Source organism: Pezoporus wallicus, unplaced genomic scaffold, assembly GCF_028554395.1.
Source record: "Pezoporus wallicus isolate ANWC-B61680 ecotype Strahan unplaced genomic scaffold, APGP_CSIRO_Pwel_v1 contig_6926, whole genome shotgun sequence".
Classification (NCBI taxonomy): domain Eukaryota; kingdom Metazoa; phylum Chordata; class Aves; order Psittaciformes; family Psittacidae; genus Pezoporus; species Pezoporus wallicus.
In genome coordinates this window covers 178,365-186,012 of record NW_026636843.1, presented here as the reverse complement: position 1 = coordinate 186,012, position 7,648 = coordinate 178,365, and positions in this window count along the sequence as shown.

The window sequence follows — 7,648 nt, the reverse complement described above, 5'->3', positions numbered from 1 at the left end:
ATTCTGAAAGATTCATTTTAAAAGATGGTCATTTATACCTCAGAGCACTGCTGCATATTTCTTTTATAGCATATTTTCAGCACAGTTCTGCCACAAACTGAATTCCCAATAAGATCAATGTGAAAATAACCCTTAAATATATATGATTCCAGAAAGGGTTTAAAGTAGAACAGGTATCCATCTAATTTTTATAGCAAACTACTTTAACAAGAAAACAATGATAGAATTAATAAGTTTTTAGTGTACAGTGTTTATTCTTAGAAATCCAGCAATTCTACATAACATTAATGTAGAAATTCAATATTTTTATATTTTAAAAGGTACAAAATAATGCATAGAAATACATATCATAGCCAAATACAATAGATATAGCTGGTGTAGAATAGAAATTCAGATACTGCTATAAGATATTAAGGAGGGTTATAACTAGATGATCTTTAGAAGTCCCATTCCAAACCATACTACAATTATATTCTATTATTGCATAATTCTATAACATTTCCATCCATTTGTAAGGCTGTTTTGTTTTGGATTTCTTTTAATGCAAGATTTATTTTGATTAAAAAGAAAAAAAGCTCGAGATTTTTATTCTGAGAAAAAAGTTCTCATACTATTAAAATGCTTAGACTGGTCAGTAAAATCTGGCAAGTTTCCTACAAAGTAACTAGAAATAATTAAACAAGAGAATAAGAATAGAAACAGAAATATATATGAACTCTGAAAATGTATCTTATACCTATTCAATTCAGCTGCATAATCATAGCTCCTTGTCATTGTTTGAAATATTCTAGGGTAATTGAGACATCCACATGTGCATTTAAGAGCAAAACTTGGCATATACAATATGATCAATCTGCTCAGCATGCTGATAACAATAAAGATCCACAAGAGAACCTGTAAAACTCAGAAGTATCTCACAGAGCAATGGAAGACCTTTTTTTGATTACTTCCCATTTTTCTAAATGTTTTCTGTTTGACATTTAGTCAGCATTAGTCTTCATTATATCTCCAAATGTTGACACCAAATCAAAGCTGCTGCAGTTGATGCGTCCCTTAAGAAAAAATATGACTCCATTAGATTGTTCTATTGTTCCTGAAGGTGAACATAAATTCCATAAAGCCAACTGTTTGTTCAATTTGAGATAAGTTTGTACTTGTATTTTTTACAAGCTGATGTCGTTTCACTCTAATAATGAAAATATAAACATAACACTTGTGTTAGATATTGTCAGTATGAAGTGCTGACATCCCATCAAAATTATTATAAAGAAAAGATTGGATTTCCTTGGGCTAATATTTGAAGATTATCTAAGGCAAATGAAAATAAGATGAGTATGGACAGGATATTTATACCTAGTGATAGAATTTCAGTGCCAGAATCAGAGTCTATCTTTTGGTTAATTCAGACTGATTTTGCCATATAGGAAGTCTAGTGCCATAATCCTCTTCCAGGCAGTTTTCTCCTTATTTAAAGGACATATTTATTAATATGCAGACTGTCAGTTATTCCTTGGATTAATCTCTGTTACATATTTCTCAAAGTCTTAAAGACAAACTGTGTCCTGACAACATGAAGAGTCTGTGTTTAGAGAAAGGGAAAAAACAAACCAAAACCACACCAAACCAACCAACCAATCAAAACTCCAAACAAAACAAAAAAATAACCTTCCCTCCTATCTTACGGTGTAAGCCAAGTTTAAACGGCACAGAATGAAGCTGATCTATTGTTTAAGAACTCACCACTCTGTGTCAACATTGACCACATTAGTTAAAGTAGGAAATTATTTTTAACCAGACAGTTTCAGGAATTTCCTCTCTTTTGACTGGGGAAATGAAAAAGCAAAGGGACACCTTTTTAATTTTGGCTGTTCTCTCAATATTCAGTAGTCAATATTCAGTAGTCAATTCAATATTCAGTAGCATTTTTGAGTTTTGTATGAACATGGAAATTTCAAAAAGTTGGATTCTCATCCAAGTCTATATCTGAATTTTCATTTTGGATATCTAATAAAACACAAACAAGTGTGCAAACTATAAAAAAAGTAAGTAACTTTTTCTCAAGTGCTATTTTTCAAACTCTGTGCTTTAGATATAGAAATCCTGTGACTTACATGTCTTTTTCCAAGAACCTTTATACTTAATGTCAAAATGTTTCTTCCAGGATCTGCATGTGCAGCTCATAATAGCAATGTTTTTTGCCATTTCCTGTAATATTTTCTGAGGGAATATTACTTGATAAGAGGAGATGAAATTTAAATGGTCATAGTAGTGCTTTTCATTAGAGTACAACAAATTATAGACTTGCTCAGTAAATACTTGATGCATTACCCAAATTCCAGCTACTGACTTACGTTTTTCCCTTCCTCTTAAAATGAGATGGCTGATGTGACTCCGGAGATACAGAGGAGACCAAAAAAAAAAACAGATACCAGAAAACTATAAATGAGAAGTTTCTCAAAATACTTGTCAATCACAGATACTCTTTAGAACCCTGATCACAAACTCTGTCAATCACAGATACTCTTTAGAACCCCAGTCACGCTCCAGCTGCGGATGACAAGGTTGAACCTAGCGTAAGGCAACTTTGCCTGCTTCTTGTTACGCATTACATTATACAGTATACTTCTGTTTCTATACCAAGATCAAAATATTAGGTCTTGAGATAAGACTGTATCTTGCTGATCAGGCCCGTAATTTTCTGTGATTGATGAAGGTCTTCACACACATCAGTACTTCCTATTAGGAAAAAATAAAATAGCTTCTCATAATTTAAAATGTGTGGAGTTGTTTTCTCCCTAGTCTTTGGATAGGGTAATGAGGCAGTTCTTTTTAAACAATATTGTATGTGTTTAAGTATCCTTGAAGCCATTAGTTACTCTACATTTCACAAACGTAAAGGGGTTCCTTTTTAAATTAAGAGGAATTTAATCTCACAGAACAAATATTTAAGTTTGTCAAAATTATCTAGTGTTTTAATTGCAGATTTATACCAAACTGCTTCAACTGGTCAATTACCGAGGTGAGTAGCTCAAGAGAGGACTCTTTCGACCCCTGAGCGGGAGGAAGCTCAGCATCCAGGAGCCTCAACTCAAAGTGGCGAGAGCCACCGAGGGAGCCTCAAGTCCTTGACAGGACCTGCCCAGGAGCCTGCAGCTCAGCTGACGTGAGCAGCTGACTCACAGGGGGAGGCTCCAGGAGGGACGGCAGTAGGCCTGAGTGGTTAAAAACCTGCCCCAGGGAACATGAGCAATCGGGGTGTGTCGAGGCAGTTTGCGTGGCAGTTCTTGCGGGCAGGCGAGCAGGATCATGATCACTCATCCTGTGACCAGTGCCCAGTCTGGGAGCTCTGCTCTGGCTGCCCCAGCAGTGGTCAGCATAGGCACCCAGACAGAGGTGATGAGAGGGGAAGCTGCAGTGCAGAGCTCGAAATGTAGAGAGTGCCTGCACTGATCTTGTGAGGGAAAGGTGCACAGTGGGCAGGACTGTACTCGGTGCTCCCTGGTGGAGGTCCTGCAGCAGGTGGCTGAGCTGTGGGATGCTGTCAATAGATTGAAAGATGTCAGGGAAGCTGAGAGGGAGCAGGAATGCTTGCTCCAGGCCCAAACTGAGCAGGGACCTCAAGCATCCTCTGTAGCTCATGAAGGAAAGAAGGAAGACAGTTAAAAGCAAGGGGCTTCCTGCTAAATCTGTTGTACCCACCCAGAACAACTTTGCAGTTCTGCAAGGGGCTAAGGAGGAAACACACTCACACCATGAACAACCAGCTGATGCACTGGTAAAGACCACTACTGGTGCTGCCAGGAAAAAGTGGCGGGTGATAGTAATAGAGGACTCTACTCTGAAAGGCACAGAGGCACCCATCTGTCAACCTGACCCACTCTTAAAGGAGGGGTTTTGCCTACCAGGGGCTCGGATAAGGGATGTTGCACAGAGACTGCCTGGTCTTGTAGGTCCCACTGACTATTACCTACTTCTAGTGATCCATGTGGGTGCTAGCGATATAGATAGTAGTAGCCTGGAGAACATCAAGAAGGACTACAGAGCCCTGGGAGAGGTGGTTAGGGGCTCTGGAGCTCGGATCGTCTTTTCATCAGTCCTCCAGGGTACAGGGGAGGACATTAAAAAGGCTAGGAGGATTGGCCAGGTTAATAAATGGTTAGAACAGTGGTCCTGTAAGTCAGGGGGTTGCGTATTTAGAACGTAGGACCCAATTTAGTAGGCCAGGTCTACTGGGGGCTGGTGGAGCTGGTCGTAGTAGTTTTGGTAGGAGGCTTGCCAGACTGGTCAAAAAAGGTTTAAAATAGATGTGTTGGGGGAGGGGGGCATCATTCCATCCCAAAACCCCCAGTCAGTTACCAGCACCTATAACAAATTCTTGGAGCAATGTAGAGATATTCCAGCCGCTCCAGCCAATGAGCTGGCTTCATTTGGAGCTCACCTCAGATGCCTCTATACAAACGCCCATAGCATGGCGAATAAACAACAGGATAGAGATGTTTGCATGTCTACGGGGGTATGATATAATAGGCATTACAGAAACATGGTGGGATGGCTCCTATGACTGGAGTGTTGGATTGGCAGGCTACAGGCTCTTTAGAAAAGACAGGGCTGGCAGACGGGCAAGGGAGTTACTATTTATGTTAGTGATAGGCTGGAGAGTATGGAACTCTGTCTGGGGACAGGTGAGCAGTCCACAGAGAGTTTGTGAGTGAGGGTTAAAGGGAGAACAGCGATGGGGGACATTAATGTGGGGATATGTTACAGACCACCTGATCAAGGAGAACCTGCAGATGAAGCACTCTATAGACAGATAGGAACATCCTCACACTTGCAGGCCCTTGTTCTCATGGGGGACTTCAACCACCCTGATATCTGTTGGAGCAATCCAGGAGGTTCCTCAATTGTGTGGAAGACAACTTCCTTCTGCAAGTAATAGAGGAGCTGAAAAGGAGAGGTGACATGCTTGACCTTGTGCTCACCAAAGGGAAGGGCTGGTTGGAAATGTGATGCTCCAGGGCAGCCTTGGTTGTACTGATCACGAGATGGTAGAGTTTGAGATCCTCAGGGCAATGAGAAGAGCGTGCAGCAAGCTCACTGCCCTGGACTTCAAAAGAGCAGACTTTGGCCTCTTCAGGAACCTGCTTAGGAAGGTTCCATGGGATATAGACCTAGAGGACAGGGGGGCCCAAGACTCTTGGTTGATATTCAAGGATCACCTGCTACAAGCTCAGGAGTGTTGCATCCCAACTAGAAGGAAGTGCAGCAGGAGGACCAGGAGACCTCCTTGGATGGATAAGGAGCTGCTGAGGAAAATTGAAAGGAAAAAAGAGGCTTCTAAAAGGTGGAAGTAAGGACAGATGGCCTGGGAAGAATACAGGCATGTTGTCTGGGAAGCTAGGGACCAGGTTAGGAGAGCTAAAGCCCAGTTAGAATTAAACATGGCTAGGGATGTGAAAGATGACAGGAAGGGATTCTATAATTACATTGGAAATAAAAGACAGACTAGGGACAACGTGGGCCCTCTCCGGCAGCTATCTGGATTTGGAGAAGGCTGAGGTTCTGAAAGACTTCTTTGCCTCGGTCTTCACAAAGGCTCTGACCACACCACCCATGTCTTGGAAGACAGATGCAGGGACTGTGAAAATGAAGACCTTAGGGCCACTGTAGGAGAGGATCTGGTTTGAGATCATCTTAAGAACCTGAATGTGCACAAGTCCATGGAACCTGATGAAATCCATCCACGTGTCCTGAAGGAGCTGGTGAATGAAGTTGCTAAGCTACTGTCCATTATATTTGAAAAATCATGGCAGTCAGGTGAAGTTGCCGACTATTGGAAAAAGGGAAATATATCCCCCATTTTCAAAAAAGGGAAAATGAATGAGCTGGGGAATTAAAGACCAGTCAGTCTCACCTCTGTGCCTGGCAAAATCTTAGGGAAGATTCTCCTGGAAGGCATGCTAAGGCACATGAAAAACAACAAGGTTGTTGGCGACAGTCAGCATGGCTTCACCACAGTCAAATCCTGCCTGACCAATTTGGTGGCCTTCTATGATGGGGCTACAGAACTGATGGACAGGGGTAGAGCAGCTGACGTCATCTACCTGAACTTGTGCAAAGTGTTCAACACTGTCCCACATGACATCCTTGTCTCTAAACTGGAGAGACATCAATTTGATAGGTAGACCACTCAGTGGATAAAGAACTGGCTGGATGGCCGCACGCAAAGAGTTGTCATCAATGGCTCAATGTCTGACTGGAGACCAGTAACGAGTGGTGTCCCTCAGGGATTGGTGTTGGGGCCAGTCTTGTTCAACATCTTTGTCGCTGACATGGACAGTGGGATTGAGTGTGCCCTCAGCAAGTTTGCCAATGACACCAAGCTGTGTGGTTCGGTCGATATGCTGAAGGGAAGGGATGCCATCCAGAGGGACCTTGACATGCTTGTGAGGTGGGCTGGTGCCAGCCTCATGAAGTTTATCCATGCCAAGTGCAAGGTCCTACAGCTGGGTCAGAGCAATCCCAGGCATAGCTACATGTTGGGAAGAGAAGGAGAAGGACCTGGGGGTGCTGGTTGATGAGAAAAAGGACATGAGCCAGCAGTGTGCGCTTGCAGCCCAGAAAGCCAACCGTTTCCTGGGCTGCATCAAAAGGAGTGTGACCAGCAGGTTGAATGAGGTGATCCTGCCCCTCTACTCTGATGTAGTGAGACCTGCCCATGGCAAAGGGATTGGAACTAGACTATCTTAAGGTCCTTTCCAACCTTAACTATTCTGTGATTCTATGATTTTATGGTTCTGTAACTTTAAATTCAGTGTATAACTCTTGATAAATTCACTTATTCAGAATGAAGATGTGAATTAATTTGTTTTCAGTAGTCATTGTCATACATCTATCGCACTAGTGAGGAAAATCAACTGTTATTTCTATCTTCATTTTAAAAAGCAACAATCCTAGGAATTTTCACTATTATAAAAACAGAAATGAAAATGAGAACTGGAGAGAAAAAAAATAAGTGTATGTTTAGGATAATTAAAATTTTGTTTTCACTGCTTGCAAAAGTAGCCATTCACTACTCAATGAAAATGATTTCTTCTGTCTGTTGCCTCAACTGTTATTAACACGTAAGACTATAATTCTAGGTGTTTTTTTTTTACAATGTACATTTTAATGGTAGAAAGAAAAAAATATAAGCGATGACCATGTGACTGAAGTAGGGTGTTTTGTTTGTATCCCCTAGTTCCTTCCTCCAATTTATACGAGATTGATGATTATATAGCTACCTAAATGTTTAATGTAACTCTTTAACCCATGCCTAATGATCTATATTTCAGTCTGGCAGGATAAATGTACAAATACCTAAATAGAAACTACAGAAATTAAAATTCTGTGTACATTTGAAAGGTTTTTTTTTCATTGTTCAAAATAAATCATAGAATCAACCAGGTTGGAAAAGACCTTCAAAATCATCAAGCCCAACCATTACCCCAGGACTACTAAATCCACCAATAAACCATGTCACTGAGACCTCACCTACATTGTTTTTAATCGCTTTCCAGGGTCAGTGACTACACCACTTCCCTGGCCAGCCTGTTCCAATGCCTGATCACCCTCTCAGTGAAGAAATTTTTCCTAATATCCAATCTAAACC